Source organism: Heteronotia binoei, chromosome 1 (genome assembly GCF_032191835.1).
Source record: "Heteronotia binoei isolate CCM8104 ecotype False Entrance Well chromosome 1, APGP_CSIRO_Hbin_v1, whole genome shotgun sequence".
Taxonomy (NCBI): Eukaryota; Metazoa; Chordata; class Lepidosauria; order Squamata; family Gekkonidae; genus Heteronotia; species Heteronotia binoei.
Window position 1 is genome coordinate 57,178,515 of NC_083223.1, and position 18,296 is coordinate 57,196,810.

The following is an 18,296-nucleotide window of genomic DNA, read 5'->3' on the forward strand; positions in this document are numbered from 1 at the left end:
TAATTGAAGAAGGTGTTACAGGGCAATAAAAGCAGTCTGTTAACATCCTAATATCCTAAATTGAGTGCTATAGCACTAGACCAATACAGCAGGTCAGTGCTACAAAGGCACCACTGAGACACCTGAAGTACTATATTGATCTAGCACTATGGCACTCAACTTAAAAGTAAAAGGCAAGCACCAGTTGTTTCCAACTCTGGGGTGACATTGCTTTCACAACATTTTCACGGCAGATTTTTTTATGGGGTGGTTTGCCATTGCCTTCCCCAGACATTTACACTTTTCCCCCAGCAAGCTGGGTACTCATTTTACCGACCTCGGAAGGATGGAAGGCTGAGTCAACCTCAGCCAGCTACCTGAACCAGCTTCAGCTGTGATCCAACTCAGGTCATGAGCAGAGAGTTCAGACCGCAGTACTGCAGCTCTACCACTTAGACGATAAAAAAATAAGTTTGAGGAAGATCACACAGTGAAAAATGGCAAGAAAAAAAGTGTGATGCTGTTTGAAATGGCCAGATTGCTTCAGAGATGGCTCATTAATGGAATGAAACTTTCTGTATGAACCTTTTTCAGCATATCACTTTACTTGGAACAGGCCAACAATGAATAACATCCAGTTTAGAACACTAATGTGAAAAGGGCCTGAGATAGGTCCACCCCCTTCAGGGATCAAAGGCCAGATCAGCAGAAGAGAACGGACAGATGGGGATGGAGGAATCCTTGAAGGGTAACCACTGGGCAGCAAGTCTAGTGGAAACTGACACTGGCAGTGATACTATCATAGGCAATGACAGTGCCACCTCAGCTAACCCTTGTTGGCATTGCACAGCAGAAGGCAATGCTAAACCACTTCTGATCACCTCTTACCTTAAAAACCCTATGATGAGAAAATCCAAAAGGAAAGGATGCTTTGGAGGTCATTAATTTCTAGAGTTTCCATAGGCTGAAAGAAACTTGACAGCACTTAACACACAAACATTGTCTCATTTCTTTATCTTTAAGAAACAGCTTGAGTTCTTTGTTAAAGCCCACATGCATTCCTACACAACAAGCAAGTTCTGACTGTCTTGAACCCCTCAAGCCTTTGTTTTTGTCATGGAGAATAAGGGATTTACTTATCTGGCCTTATGCTGCTAGACTTCAGTGAGAAGTTGTCTTCTTCCAGTTTATTCACTCATAAGGTTTATTCTCTGCTGCCTCCAGCCAGCTGTTTAGACAATAGCAGTCTAAAAGCCACCCTGATGCTGCAGGTCAGATTGATCTTGTCAAATCTTGGAAGCCAAGCAGGGTTGCTATGGTTGAGTATTTGGATGGGGGATCACCAAGGAAGTCCAGGGTCACTATGCAGAGGAAGACAATGGCAAACGGACCTCTGAAGTCTCTTGCCTTGAAAACCCTATTCAGCTGTCCACCACCAATTTGACACCCAGCTGTCAGTTTCTCTGTAAGAAATGAGGATCTCTTCCTTTATTTTCAGTCAACATGAAAGTAGGGGAATTTTTTTTTGAAAGCTTACTTGTTAGAGATGTTATCAACTGTGAAAGTGCTTCCCATTTCTCTCTAATAAGCAGCTAAATGTGAGCCAAGATATGAATATTTTTCATAGGTTAAGGGAGTAGATTGCTCCAAAATGGGATTAGACTGATTCATGGATGATACATCTATCAGTGGCTAGTAGCCATGGTGACAAAAGGGAACCTCCACATTCAGAGGCAGTAAACCTCTGAATCCCAGTGCCAAGAGACAACCAGGGGAAGGCATCAGCCTCTATGTCCTGATTTTGGTCATCCAAAATAACTGGTTGGCCACCATGTGAGGCAGGATACTGGACTGAATGGATTACATAGGGCCGACATAGGGGATTACGCTGACATAGAGGTTAGGGGGTTGGCCCTACAATGGCTTTCCTCCTTCCTCAAGGGTCGGGGACAAAGGGTGGCAATCGGGAGCGAGCGGTCCCAGAGGTGCACACTAGACTGTGGGGTGCCCCAGGGAGCAGTTCTCTCCCCGATGTTATTTAACATCTATATGCGCCCCCTTGCCAGGATTGCCCGGAGGTTTGGGCTGGGTTGTCATCAATACGCAGATGACACCCAGCTCTATCTGCTAATGGATGGCCAGCCTGGTTGCGTCCCAGGGAATCTGGATCAGGCACTGCAGGCTGTGGCAACGTGGCTTAGGCTGAGTGGGTTGAAGCTGAACCCTATGAAGACAGAGGTCCTTTGCGTGGGCCGCGGCGCTCTGGGGAGGGAAATATCTCTCCCGGTTTTCGACGGTGTGCCGCTGAAAGCGGCATGCCAAGTCAAGAGCCTGGGAATTCTACTGGAGCCTTCACTATCAATGGAGGCCCAGATAGCAGCCACTGCCAAGTCAGCGTTTTTTCATCTGAAGCGGGCAAGGCAGTTAGCCCCTTTCCTAGAGTGTCGAGACCTAGCAACAGTGATTCATGCGACGGTCACCTCAAGACTGGACTACTGTAATGCCCTCTACATGGGGCTGCCTTTGTGCCGAACCCGGAGGCTGCAGCTAGTGCAGAACGCGGCAGCTAGGCTGTTACTAGGACTCCCGAAGTGGGAGCACATACAGCCAGGGCTGCGCGAACTGCACTGGCTGCCAGTTACATACCGGATTCGCTACAAAGTGCTGGTTATTACTTTTAAACCTATATGGCCGAGGACCTGCCTACCTGAGGGACCGTCTTTCCCCATATGAGCCCCAGAGAGCACTGAGGTCAGCAGGAAAGAACAAGCTGACTATCCCTGGGCCAAATTGCAGAACACCCGCGCACGGGCCTTCTCCATCGCTGCTCCATGCCTTTGGAACCAGCTCCCGGAAGAGGTGTGGGCCCTGCGGAGCCTTGACCAATTCCGCAGGGCCTGCAAGACCTTCCTTTTCAGGCTGGCTTTTGCAGATTGCTGATTAATGATCGCTAAACAAATGGATCCGCCAAAATGATTTTGCCTCAGAGATCTTCGCTATCACATAGACTGACAAAAATAGCGCCAGGAACATCACTGTTACTGTCAAATTATGTTAAATGTGAATTTAAAATGGTTTTTAGATAATGTTGATTTTAAAGTCTTGCATAACTACTGTTTGTATATTTTATGGATGTTGTTAGCCGCCCTGAGCCTGCTTAGGCGGGGAGGGCGGGATATAAATAAAATTGTATTATTATTATTATTACTTGTCAGATTCAACAGGTTCTTCTTACATTCTTAATTTCAGAATTTGTTTTTAAATCTTAAGTGTACATAAGATTGCGTGACCGAGATCTGGGTGTGCGAAGGGGAGACGGTAGCTCTCTCCCAGATCGTTCCCCCGGGATACTCGGTCTTTCACCAGTCACGGATTAGCGGGCGGGGGGGCGGGGTGGCACTTTTCATGCGAGAGGCTTACTCCTTTAGGGCTCTTCCAGCTCCAGAGATCCCAGGCGTTGAATGTGTTGGCCTGATGTGGGATGTTGGGGAGGGGTTGGCGATCTGGCTGGTGTACCGACCGCCTAACGCACCGGCCGGCGCCTTACCATCCCTGGTGGAGGCCGCGGCGGGCTGGGCGTTGGAGCACCCAAGGCTTTTGGCCTTGGGTGACTTCAATGTCCACGCCGACGATGCGGCATCCAGCCAGGCGATGGACCTGGTGTCATCCATGGCGACACTAGGACTCTCCCAGGTTGTTACAACACCCACTCATCAGGCAGGACACATGTTAGACCTGGTCTTTGCGGCCGGAATATCAGTGACTGATATTGCAATGGAAGCAGTGCCATGGTCAGATCACTTTGCCCTTAAGGCCCGTATGGAGGTATCACCCAAAACCCGTTTAGGCGGAGAGCGTATTTTAGCTCACCCGCGGAGCCTGATGGACCCGGAATGGTTCCTAACGGCTCTACGGGATACCTGGCCCGCTGGCGATTCCCTGGATGGTCTGGTAGAGTCCTGGAATGATGGGCTCTCCAGGGCCATCGAGGAGATCGCACCCAGGCGCCCTCTGCGCCCCCACCCGAAACCGTCGCCTTGGTTTAACCGGGAGCTGCGGCAACAAAAGCGGGGGCTCAGACGACTAGAGAGGCAATGGCGGTGTACTCGAGACGAAGTGACCCGAACATCTTATAGAGAGAGTTTGAAGGCCTATGAGATGGCAATCAAATCCGCAAAGAGAGCATTCTTTGCGGCTAAGATTGCATCCGCAACTTCGCGCCCGGCACAATTATTCGACGTAATTAGAGGACTTACCACGCTGCCGCAAGGCAGGTTAAATTCTACTGAATTGGAAATAGGCTGTGAGGCTTTTGCAAAATTTTTTGCGGATAAAGTCGCGTCACTCCGCCCCGACCCCCCTGCCAGTTTGGAGACAGTTAGCGAACCTGAGGCCCCGAGCCTGTCCTCGGATTATACTCTGGATGGCTTTGACCCCCTCAGTCTGGAGGAAGTTGACAGGATTCTTGCATCTGCTCGCCCAACAACTTGTAAATTAGACCCATGCCCTTCCTGGCTTATTAAATCTTGCCAGGGGGATCTTAGATATCCCGTGCGGGATATCATAAATAGATCCCTAACGGAAGGGCACTTAAAGAGGCTGTGGTCCGACCCCTCTTAAAAAAGCCATCTTTAGATCTGGCCCAATTGACACACTATCGGCCGGTTTTAAATTTACCCTTTTTGGGTAAACTTATTGAGAGGGCAGTGGCGAAGCAGTTACAGACTTTCCTGGATGACACTTCCGTCCTTGACCCATTTCAGTCCGGCTTTCGCCCTGGACACGGGATGGAGACAGTGCTGGTTGCCTTAGTGGATGACCTTCAACGGCATCTGGATCGGGGTGGCTCGGCGGTGCTGATGTTGTTAGACCTGTCGGCTGCGTTCGACACGGTCGACCATCGGCTACTGACGTGCCGCCTCGCCGACGCGGGGATTCAGGGGTTGGCCTTACAGTGGCTTTCCTATTTCCTGGAAGGTCGGGGACAAAGGGTCGCAATTGGGGGGGAGCTATCCCGGAGGCGCTCACTTGATTGTGGCGTGCCCCAAGGGGCGGTTCTCTCCCCGATGTTATTTAACATCTACATGTGGCCTCTTGCCCAGATTGCCCGAAGGTATGGGTTGGGGTGTCACCAGTATGCTGATGACACCCAGCTCTATCTACTGATGGATGGCCAGCCTGTCTGCGCCCCGGAAAATCTTGACCAGGCACTACGGGCCGTGGCTGAGTGGCTCAGACTGAGCGGGCTGAAGTTAAATCCTACGAAGACAGAGGTCCTTTGCTTGGGTCGCCGCGGCCCTGGGAGGGGGATCCCCCTGCCGGCTTTTGATGGTGTGCCGCTGATGGCGGCGGACAGGGTCAGGAGCTTGGGGGTGCTATTGGAGCTTTCCTTAAAGATGGAGGCTCAGTTAGCAGCCGCTGCCAAGTCCGCATTTTTCCATCTTAGGCGGGCAAGGCAGCTGGCCCCCTTTCTGGAGCGCGACGACCTAGCAACAGTGATCCATGCTACGGTCACCTCAAGGTTGGACTACTGCAATGCCCTCTACATGGGGCTGCCCTTGTCTTGGACTCGGAAATTGCAGCTGGTGCAGAATGCCGCAGCCCGGCTGTTATTGGGTCTCCCAAAGTGGGGACACATCCAGCCGGGTCTCCGGACTCTGCACTGGCTTCCAGTGATATACCGAGTCCGGTACAAGGTGCTGGTTATTACCTTTAAAGCCCTATATGGCCTGGGACCTGCCTACCTGAAGGACCATCTCTCCCCACATGTTCCCCAGAGAGCACTGAGGTCAGGAACACAAAATCTCCTCACTATCCCCGGGCCAAAAGAAGCCCGTCTGAAAGCCACCAGGGAAAGGGCTTTCTCCGTTATGGCCCCCGTATGGTGGAATCAGCTGCCGGAAGAGGTGAGGGCCCTGCGGGACTTGGCGCAGTTCCGCAGGGCCTGTAAGACGACCCTCTTCCGGCTAGCCTATACCTAGCCTATATTTAGCTAGGATGACAACCTGATGTAACTGGCCAGCCATCTGTTTACAGGAAACTGAATTACTCTGTTTTTAATGTTTTAACTGTTTAAATATTTAACTGTTTTATACTTGAAATTGTTTAAATTTTATGTTTGATTGACTGTTGGAAGCCGCCCTGAGCCATTCGTGGGAAGGGCGGGATATAAATCCCAAATAAATAAATAAATAAATAAATAATCATTCTATAGATACAACAACTGGAGGCATACAGCCAAACAGCAAAAAACTATACCACCTGCTCAAACATAAATGAAATAACTGTAAACACAGAATCCTTTCCTCATAATTATAGCCTTATCCCTGTTATGGTAAAGAAATAGGTAGAAATTTCTTGGTGGTTCCATATTAGTTGGAAGACTTGGTTAATTTTAGATTTATCTTTTTCTTCATCCCATACGTCTCTTCTTTAAAGCATGACTGTTCTCTTGTGTAAAGTTAGCACCCAGTGGCACCTTTAAGAACAATGAAGTTTTATTCAGGGTATGAGCTTTCATGTGCAGTCCAATATATGTAGGACTATTCATTTGATTCCATTCTGTTGTCTGGTGAAGTGTGCTTGGCACATGAAAGCTCACACTCTGAATAAAGCGTCGTTGGTCTTAAAAGTGTCACTAGACTGTAACTTTGTTCTTTTGAAAAGATTGTTTGTGTCCCTCTCTGTCTATTGTGGAGGCAGTCCTTGGCTGCACACCTTGTTTCTCTGGAACCCAGTGCTTTTCAGTGCACTGAAAATAATGGTCTTGAGTGAGCAGAAATCCCTAACACCAGATGAACAGGCGCCACTGAAACTGAAAAGAGTGCAGCATGAGTGGAAACAGAGCTTAGCATTCAGCCCCGTATGCCCAGCTGCACATTAGTATAAACTCTGAGCTCTGCTGCCATCATTATTTAATGAAGAGGCATATGTGAAACAACAGCCTTTGATATTTCCCTGTCATTGCTTAAGGAGAAACCAGTCAGATGACCACACATCTCATCATTATCGTATGACACTATTTTGAAATATGTCCACTAAACCACTAGAAAGACTCTGAAATACAAGCCTGAGATCCTCCCCTATATTACCCTAGCTGCTGCTTTATTTAGCATCAGCTCTTCATGCTAGGCTCTGAGCTGGATAGAAATGACACCATCCCTGCCAAAAGAACTTACCATCCTCCCTGCTTCTATGAATAGGTATTGGCTCAAATCCTGAACTGAGATTGGCTTTAGATACTGCAATGGAGTGGGAAAATAAGACTCATGAACAACACCAACATAATGTTCAAAGTGAGAAACCGTACATCTACACCTTCACTCTCAACATGAGATACGCAGGTTGTCTTTGCATCTGATCCTCCCACATTTCTCTCCAGATTAATTTTTTAAAATGCATTTCTGTTTTTTAATTGTCTGATTTATTTGACGTGTATTTTGAATAGCGTTTTGTGAGGTGGGTGAGTGCCCAATGTGCATTTTAAATGACAGTGTAACCCATCAGGAGAAGAAAAGCAAACTTTTAAAAATGCTTTCTATAAATAAATAATTCACCTCCATCTATGGCAGGTGCCATTCAGTGCCTCTGCATTTCAGAGCAAGAGCCTCTACTTCACAATCTGGTCTCTGACAATTAGTTCTGCTCCAGTGAATGAATTGGCTGAAGAGAGGTCTGCATCACTAGCCATGCTTTTCAAACACAGGTTTCAAGGCAGCAGTTTGCATATTCAGCCACAATTGTGAAAGCTGGAGTGGTTAAAGTGTTGGATTAAGTCTGGGAGATCTGGGATGTATGTGTGTGGGGGAGGGATTTGTGAAGCTCCTGCATTGTCTAGGAAGTTAGACTAGATGACACTGGAGGTCCCTTCCAACTCTGTGATTTTGAGATCTGGGTTAAATCACCACTCTGCCATAGCAGTCTGCCAGGGACCCTTGGGCCAGTCCCTTTCTCTCAGCCTCACCTACTTTTGCAAAGGATATGATGATAAAATGGAAGAAAGAGAACAATGAAAGCTGCTTTGGGAAGAAAAGCAGAGTATAAATGAAGCAATTAAAATAAAGTCAGATCAGCTGATAAGCCTTTCAGTTGGCTGACTGGAGAAGTAAAAGCTAGTATATGTGCAACTGTAGCCATATACAATCCTTACAAGGAAGGAAAGCTCTGAAAGTTGGAGCAACTCATCAGTGGATTATCACCACAAAAATGAGAGTTTTTGTGTCACTACCAAGCATTCCTGCCAACAATTGCTTATTGTGTGCAAATTTTCCATGCTCTTTGAGGTAAGCCATTCAAGGGAAATTACTACAGGGATATTGTTGCAAACACCTTCCTCAAATTGCCCATAATGTGTTGGATCCTTTAAAAAACAACAACAACGCCTGATAGAAAAGCAAAGGTGGACTCCTCTCCACTGCAGTCCCAAATGCCTCCCACAATGCTATTCTGGGGGAACAGTGGACCCTTGTGACCAACTTAAGGGGAATCTGAGTTCTGCCATGGAAAGGAAAAATTGGTGAAAATCATCTCCTCTTCTGTCAGGGCAAATTTCTGCTGTATCCATGCCAATATTTGGATCCAACCCAATTATTAACAATAACTGACTGGGAAGCTTTCATTTCTGTTAGATAATTATTCAACAGGATCTCCAGCAGATATTGGCAAGCTAATGTCTTCGAATCATTCTCAATACAGCCTTCTCTCTGTTTCTGTTTAGACTGTGGTTTCCTTCTGGACATTATTGCACAGACCATGTTGCTCAATTAATCTTGCAGAGGTGAAATAGATTTACTAATTCCTTTAATCTACCACACTGTTTTCACCCCAGGCAGAAGTCCTGTTTATTCTGCTTCCCTTCCCTTTCTAATTTAGGATTTTAAATAATGTCAAACAGGCTTTTTTTTAAAGCCTCAACAGTCAATGAACTTAAACTAGTAAATGGAACAAAATACAACTGGAATTCAATCAGCTCATTCTCTTTTTAGTGCTAATAAAAGTGAAGGATCTTTGCAACAGGGAAAAGGTTAATGCATCAGCAAACCCAGTTTTGCTGCAGTTAGTAAGAGAGCATTTATTTGGAAAGTCAGAGGCTGGCAGGAGAGGTTCAAGGGCCACTATATTGTTAAAATTATTAAAAACATTTTATGTATATTAACTCAGACAACAATACAATATTGCAAACAGGAGAAATACGACCATTTCTCCTTAATTCCAGATCTATTCTACTGATGTTTATATTCCAGAAAAAGAAAAGATTGCCTCCTTCTGAGTATGGAGTATCTTCGATTTCATAGACTGAAGGCTTAGGTAAGGCTGCCAGTTTTTGCACTAGCACCTGTGTTGGTGGTAGTGCAAAGTACCATCAAGTCACAGCCAACCTATGGTGATGTTGTAGGGGTTTCACAGCGAGCGAAGTTCAGAGGTGGTTTGCCATTGGCTGCCTCTGCATAGCAACCCTGGACTTCCTTTGCAGTCTCCCACTGAATTACTAACCAGTGTTGACCCTCCTTAGCTTCTGAGATTTGATGAGATCAGGCTGGCCAGGTAAGGTCACTTGCACCTGTAGCTATCTCAAATTGGTCAGACAGTGGTGATAAACCTTTTCACCAAGGTGTGGAATGATATGGCATAGCCTGATCTTGCCAGATCTCAAAAACAAAGCAAAGTTAGTCCTTGCATGGGCAACATCAAGAAAGACTCTGTAGAAGAAAGCAATGGAAACCTGTCTTTGCTTCTCACTGGCCTTGAAAGCCCCTTGCTAGCATGTACTTGATGGCATGTATATATATTATTATCTTATCACAAGTTAATCCATGATGAATGTCCAGGTGGGATAGAAAGCAGGTATATCCAGTAACACTGTGTTGTCCACCACTATGTAGCCTATGAAGCTATTTTATGCTGTCAGGCCACTGATTAAAGTTGCCATCTGAGAGACAGATGTTTTCCAGAGTGATAGAGAGGACACTTTCCTACCACACCGGCTCAAGCTCCTGTTGACTGGAGGTGGTGGGGATTCAATTTGGGACACTCAGTATACAAAGCAAAAGCTGTCACTGAATCACATCTCCTCCCCAAATGTATAAATACAATTTCTATGTACCTAGGTGATATATTCAGGTTCACATGGATGTGTAGAGAATGGGGTTTGGTCAGTGGATACAGCCTTGATCTTCCCACCTTGATGCATCATTTACGTTGTATTGCCATGGGAAAGGAATGAAGTTTAGATCCATTCATTATTTTTGTTTTTATTGGACTATTCTACCAAGGAGCTGAGATAAAGTATAGAGCCTTCTCCTCCTCTGTTTTGTTCTCACAAGAACTATGTGTGGTAGGCTAGGCTGAAAGTGAATGATTGGCCCCATGTCACCCAGTATGTTTTAAGAGAAGTGGAGAGAGCTGACCCTAGTCGTGGGAAGGAGGGAGCAATAAGCTGTTGCCACAGCAGCCAGATGAATATGTGATGGTTTGCAATCCCTCTATGTAACTTCTGAATGCATTATTTATAGTTGCTGATACAAATCCAAGTGTCAACCCTGGTTGAACTTGTTACACAAGTGCAGTTCAAGAGTGACTCAAAAGTGGTTCAGGAAAGTTAGTGATCAGGTTAGTAAGAGTGACTATGTGAGCTGCAGAATGTAATGTTTGTGTTTTCAAGCCGTGTTCAGACCAGGAGCAGAGACCAGCAAAGGGCATAGTATCTGGTCACCTAGATGTGGTGAAGCCATTGTGACTGGAAAATGGGAGCTCATAGAGCCTTCAGACTAGAAGGCAGTGATGATAACAGAAGATGAGACTGTTGAAAGAAGATGTAGAGACAAAGCAATAAATCAGTGTCCTTGGTTGTATGAAATGATTGTTTTGTGAATCTTGGAATCTTTGGCTATCTTTGAAAGGACTTTCAAAAATAAATGTTCTTGACCTTTATCCCTGAATGGTTCACAAATGGCTGGATTGTTACATATCAGTAACACAGAACTACAGCCTTAACTCCAAAAGGTTGGTGAGGCAGGACTTTTATTTTCAGAAGCCAACTGATTTATCCTCAGCACGCTTTTTCCAGCTTTTTCCACTCTATCTTTGATTATGTTTCTATTAATTTACCTGGGACAGATATTAGGCTGACTGGCCTGTAACGTTTGGTTCTCCTCTGGATCCCTTTTTCAAAAATTGGTGTCGCACCTGCTGCTGTCCAGTCTTCTGGTACAGCAGCTGAATTTTGTGACAGGTTACATAGTACAGGTTAGTAGATCAACTGTCTCACATCTGAGTTTCTTAAGAACTCTTGGGTGTATGCCATCAGGAACAGAAGACTTATTAGTTTTTAATTTCCTCAGTTAGTCTAGAACTCATTTGTTATGAGGGCTGGATCTGACATAAAAGAGACCTTGTTGGGCCGGGCCATGTCAGGCTGGGCCGAGCCATGTCGGGCCGGGCCATGTGTGTACCTATTTAAGAATAGGTAGCACAGATATAAATTTTATAAAGAACATAGACAAACACAAATATATATTTAAAAAAACTTAAAACATGCTTAAAATGTTAGCACTCATTGGTCTTAAAGGTGCTTGCCTTGCATTTCTCCCATGGGATCCAGGAAACTGGACAAAGGAAGCTTTGGCTCTTTCCTTCCTTTCCCAGGGACCTGGGGGTGGGGGTGGGGAAGGAGTCTCAGTTAATAAAAGGAAGAAAGGCTTGGTTCAGTAGCTCTGCTGTGCAATTGAGAGAGCCTGTCAAAGCAAGCTATTCCTCCCTAAGAGAGGAGTCTCAGGCAATGGAGAAAATAGAGGCTTTGTTCTGTAGCTCCAGTGCAATTGGGCAAGACTTGCAAAGCAAGCTGTTATGCAGAAGGAAGTAAGATGTAGGGAGAAGGAAGCAGATGACAGTCAGTTGCTCGAGGGCCTGATAGAAGCCCTACAGGGGCCTGATTTGGCCCCCGAACTGCATATTTGACACCACTGGTCTAGAATGTCATCTCTGGTCACCACAATTTATCTCAGTTTGTCAGACCCCTTTTCTAAAAATAGAGGCTGTGACATGGGTACATACCCCACACTTTCTACAGTGAACACAGAAGCAAGAAAATAGTTGAGCTTCTCTGCTATCTCCCCAACTTCCTTTAGCAATCTCTTTATTCCTTTGTTATCCTAAGACCCCACTGCTTCTCTGGCTAGTTTTCTGCTTTGAATGCATATTTTAAAAAGTGTATTGTTTGTCTTAATGCTTTTAGTAACCTGCTCCTCAAAATTTTCTTTTTGTATGCCTAATTACTGACGTATTCCTTTTGCCAGAGCCTGTGGTCTCTCTTGTTCAATTCATTGGGGCAGACCTTCCACTTTTTAAAAGACGCATCTTCACTTTTGATAGCTTCCTTGATTTGTGTTGTTAACCACATAGGCCTTTTTTTAGACTTGGCAGTGCCTTTCCTCACCTGTGGAATGCATTCTGTTTGGACATCAGTCTGTGCGGTTTTAAATAACTTGCAAACATGCTTGAGGGATTTGTCTCATTGTGTTTCCTCTTCAGCATCCTTTTTAAATTATCATTATTCCTCTCATTTTTATAAGTTCCCTCTTTTGAAACCAAATGTTACAGTTTTGGACTTTAGGGGTAACTTTCCATTGAACTGAAAGCTGATACCATTGTGGTCACTCTTCCAAATTGGTGTAACAACCTCTACATCTCTCACTAAGTCTTGAGACGCACTCAGAACCAAGTGCAAGATCACTACCCTCCTGGTAGCCTCTGTGACCAACTGTTCCAATGCACAGTCATTTATGATATCTAGGAATCTGATTTCTACTGTATTACTGAAACACATGTTTACCCAGTCAATGTAAGGGTAGTTGAAGTCTCCCAGTATAACAACATTATTTGCTTTAGTCACCTTCCTTATTTCCTTCTTCTACATCAGTACAGTGGATTGGGATGGAACAGAATCTGGGGATCTTCCCATACATAATTCATTTTAGTCTGCTGCTTGCAACCTCCCCCCTCCCATGGGTTTGATGTTATAATATAAGCCTGAATACCATGTCAAGAAACCACCACCTATGCTGCAGCATGTGAAACAACTGTATGGCTGATTACAGATGGGCAGTTCAGGGCAGTTGGGAGGCATTCCAAATTGGACTGGCTCAAAAAGAGTCATCCCGAAGCCTCCACACACTCACCTGCAAGCCGTCCCCATCCCATCTACAGGGCAACATGGGCACAATCAGACAGCTGTTGTGTACCACTCCTGTTGCTCAGTTCGGTCCCCCCACCCATACATTTTCAGTTTTTGTTTTTTAAAAGCTGGATGCGACTTGGGGGAGCTTGGCATTTGCACACCGCCAAGTCACCTTGCTTGTGCCCTTCTACTTCAAGACCCCAAGGAGGCAACTGGCATGCGGTTCAGATATTTGCTAGCACTTCAGAAGTGGTAGGTTTTTGAGTCGCACTGTGGAGGCCGGAGGATGAGGTGAATATGGGATGAGGATAGGCAGCAGATGTTTGTGTGTGGAAGGATTTTTTGGGTCGATTTCAGAGCCATCTCTGAGTCGGCCCCAAGTGACGGTGTGTAATCACCTATCAGTAAACTGAGATATGTGGTTGTGTTGGCTGATATTAAAAGCATTTCTGCCAGCAGTTGTAGGGTGACATTGACTAGCTAATGACTGTCCTATAGAGGAACATCAGCTAAAGTTGTATGGCTTCAAAGTGATGTGTTCATACGGAAATTTATGCTTAAGCTTAGCACATCTCAGGAATGTTGTCTTTAAAATAAAATAAGGCTGACTCTTTATCTTTAATCAAAAGTTTCAAGCCTTCAGACACTCCTTCATGCATTTAGAGATATTGTTTTAATTTCTTGAGCTTCGTTTTTAAAAAGACTGTGCTATGCTCTGCCAAGTTTCCTAACTATTCTATCCCCCATGGGAAATCTAATAAAACATTTGCCTTTGTCTCAGGAAAAAAGATTACAAGAGAACTGCACAGCAGACATATATAATATAGGCTTACTATTTTTTTTATTTTAGCCCATGTTAATACAAACAAAACTTTAAACATGCAAGGGTAGCTTTAAGGAAAAACATTAAGGAAAAAACAAGGTAAGGGCTACATAACATTTTAATCCATACAACCACACTAAAACAGGTGGCAAGAGTAGAACTAACACCCTGTTTCTTTTGTTGAAGACATATTCTTTCATATGCTGTAATTCAAATTATTTCAATCATATCCCATATCTTTAATAGCAATTATCCTTTAGTATTTTTTTTCCAGACTCTTCAAAGAAATTTAGTACAGTGGACTGTTACAAAGCTGATATTTCCACTACTTTTACGGGAAGGAAGAATCTCTTGCAACATATATGTGCTAGGGGTGCTTTAGAGCTTCACACAGCCCATCATAAACTGGTGTTCTTTATGCTTCATCTGTTTTGCTCTGTTTGTTCCAGGGCTGTTCAGCTTAGCACTTTTTAAGATTCCTTATTCTACTTTGTGATCAGTTCTTTTGTCCTCTTTTGGATGGATCATTGGTTAATGTGCTTATTAATCTCTTCTTTCAGAAGCTACTTCAGAAGCTTTGCTTTTCTCTCTCTCTTTGTACATGTGTTTAGAAGTTTCCTCCATTATAGTTCTCTATTCTCCATTCATTTTATCCTTAAGGATATTTAACTTGTTTTTGAATTCATAGCTCTTCAGTACATTTCAGATTTTCTTTGTTACAGGATATAAACTGTATTCCCTGCTGTATCTAAGAGGTGGTGTGTGGGTTTTTTCTTTTTTTGACCTTTGAAGCTGCACTACAGAATAAGATTATCAGGTGTCTCTTGCTTTGGGATGCAGCTGTTTCATTCTATCCATACTGATGACATCTGGTTGTCTACTTCCCTACATCTACTGAAGCATATGTTTCCTTCTTTGAATACTGATAGTCCTATTTAGTTCCATCCGAACAGTCCAGATCTGGGCTTCTCTGCTAAGATGAGGACAAGATATATGCTGCCTGCTACTTTAGCAATTTGTTTGTGTGTGTGTGTAAAATTATGAGAGAAACTTAGAGCCAGGAGTACAGAGCCCTTATTAAGCATTAGCACACACACTAAATCTAAACACTACACAGCCAGTGAACACAAGTATATACACCAGAAAGTGCATGAGTAAATGAGCATAAACTTAAATTATTAATGATCATTCTCACAACCAAACCATAGTTCGTCATAGTGGCTAGGGGACAATAACAATTTGTCGGACAATATTGAATTCAGATGAGAGGTGCGATACCAGCCACTTGTCTGAGTAACCCTGATATTTATGTAAAGGCAAAGGCAGTTCCCTGTGCAAGCATCAAGTTGTTACTGAACCCATCGGGTGACATCACATCATATTTTCTTGGCAGACTTTTTTGTTACAGGATGGTTTGTCATTGCCTTCCCCAATCATCTACACTTTACCCCCAGTGATCTGAGTACTCATTTTGCTGACCTCAGAAGGATGAAAGGCTGAACCAGCTACCTGAACCCAGCTTCTGCCAGGATCAAACTCAGGTTGTTGTGACCAGAGCTTGGACTTACAGCACTGCAGTTTACCACTCTGTGCCACGGGGCTTCTGATATTTATGTAGGAGGGGGCTAATTCTAGAATTCTTCAACTCAATATAAAACCTACAACATAGCAAGAAGAAGATTAGGTTTTTATACCCTACCTCCTTCTACGTTCAGGAGTCTCAAAGCAGCATACAATCACATTCTGTTCTGCTTGTGAGGTAGATGGGGCTGCAGTGCCAGATTAAACCCTCTGGAGGCCCCTAGGCAGTAGAAATCTGGGCGGGGGGGCTCGCAAATTATCTTAGAATGAGAGCACTTGCCCTGCTGCCTGCAGCCCCCACTGCAGCCTACAGGCACCTTCTCAAATGTCCCTTTGACAAAGATTCAGGGGAGAGTCAGAGAGAGGCAAACATGACAATGCCAGCAGCAGCTGCACCAGGCAAAGAGTGGCTCAGTTATTGGCTGTATGGGCAGTCTGGGAGGGCTGCAAACAGGGGAAAACTGGGGAGGGAGCCTGCCTGGGGCCCCTAAATGTGTGGGGCCCCAAAGACCAGGGCCTACTTGGCCTAATCCTTACTCTAGCCCTGTGGGGCTGGGAGAGTCTGAGACTGGGTCACTCAGCAGGCTTCATGTGGATGAGTGGGAAATCACATACTTGGTTCTCCAGATTATAGTCCACCACTCTTAGCCATTGTATCATGCTGGCTCTCTTGCCCAGTTAGAAAGGATCTGTTCCTCATGCAGAAAGCAAAAGAAGCTTAAACTAGTATATCCACTCAGTGCAGACACCAACATCTGGCCAATGTGAAAGCCTGTCACCCTTTTGATTCCCTGATTGGCCTATGGATTCCAGAAGAATCGATTGACCACCTGGTCAATCTTTCCTTGCCTACTCCCAGGATTTTCCCTCCTTATTTCTCATAGAGGAAGATAACCACCATTCAGTTAGAGTCAGAATGAACATCTTGCAGTTCCTGCTCTGGTGCTACAGTGATACAGGGCTGAAAGAGGTATTTTCCTCTCTATCTCCTCATATATACTGTCTAAACCTTCTTACATTTCTTTCCCATTCATTACAGCATTGCAGCAACTAGCATTTTGCTGACATAACATGTAGCTTGAAATACTTGCAAGGAAGACTCTACTGTTGACTGTAACTCATATACAACAAATGCCATATTTGTGGATAGGAAAGAAATTCTTCTTGAAACAGATTAGCTAGTAAACCAGTTGTTAGCTTCTCCAGTGGCATGACATAATTGGGATTCCTACTTGAATCATCTGGAGTTACCAGAATTGCAAGATCTTTTCTGCAATGCACTTGGATTTTGCCTATAACACTATCTTATCAAATTATAGAGTTTGAAGGAACCTCCATGGTTATCTAGTCCAACCCCTTGCACAATGCAGGGAATTCACGATTACCTCCCCTAAGTTCACAGAATTAGCATTGCTGTCAAATGGCCATCTAGCCTCTGTTTAAAATCTGCCATAGAAGGAGAGTCCACCTTCTCCTGAGGAAGGCCGTTCCACTGAGGAACCACTCTAACTGTCAAGAAGTTCTTCCTAATGTTTAGCCAAAAAAATCTCCTTTTGATTTAATTTCAACCTGTTCCTTCTGGTCCGACCTTCTGAGGCAAAAGGAAACAACTCCACCCCATCCTCTATATGACAGCCTTTTAAGTATTTGAAGATGGTAATCATATCACATCTCAGTCATCTCCTCTCCAGGCTAAACATGCCCTTCAGCCTTTCCTTCTAAGACTTGGTCTCCAGATCTCTTCTCCACCTCCTCCTCCTCCTCTTCTTATTATTATTTGAATCGCCTCATCCTTTGGACATGTTTGAGCTTGTCTATATCCTTCTTAAATCATGCTGCCCAAAACTGAACATAATACACAATACTTCACATGACCTGGACACTATACTTCTGTTGATACAGACTAAAATTGCATTTGCCTTTTTAGCTACCACATCATACTGCTGTCTCATGTTCAGTGTATGGTCCTCTAAAACCCCTAGATCCTTTCTGCACATACTACTGCCAAGATAAGTCTCCCCCATTTCATAATTATGCACTGGATTTTTCTTACCTAAATGCAGAAGTTTATATTTGTCCGCATTACAATTCATTTTATTTGTTTTAGTCCAGTTTTCCAGCCTGTCAAGATCATCCTGTATCTTCTACTGTATTTGCTACCCATCCCTCTTATTTGGATTATATAGTTTCTACATTCTATGCAAAGTTGAGGAGGCCTGATTATATTTTGCTGTTGAGAGTACTGGATCGCTTTGTAACACCATGATTCTATGAAGAAGTAAAATTTAATAACAGAGAATAAAAGTTGCTTTCTCCCAGTGATTTGTATCTAAAGCCAGAAATGTAAGACTGGTTCTATGAGACCAAACCTTGAGAATCAGTTGAGTGACAGCAAAGGTGGCCACCCCTGCTGATTTTCAAAGAGAAATAGGAGAGAGGACTGCAAGGAAGATGAGAAAAGAGACTTGGTTACATAGAGTACAAAAAAGCTACCTCGTGGTTTTTATCAAAGCTTTAAAAAGAGAGACAAGAGAGAATACAGGTGGGAGGGAAAAAGAAATTTGCAGAAGGTGCAATCACAAAAAGATTTAACAAAAGATGCATTGTTGGCATTTTGATACTCGGAGATGCCCTTGGCAAGGCTTTTCATTCAATGTCCCACTACTAAGAGAACTGGGCTAATCCAGATAACAGTGTCATCAGAATTACTACTAATGTTTAGCTGTAGATACCAGCTGA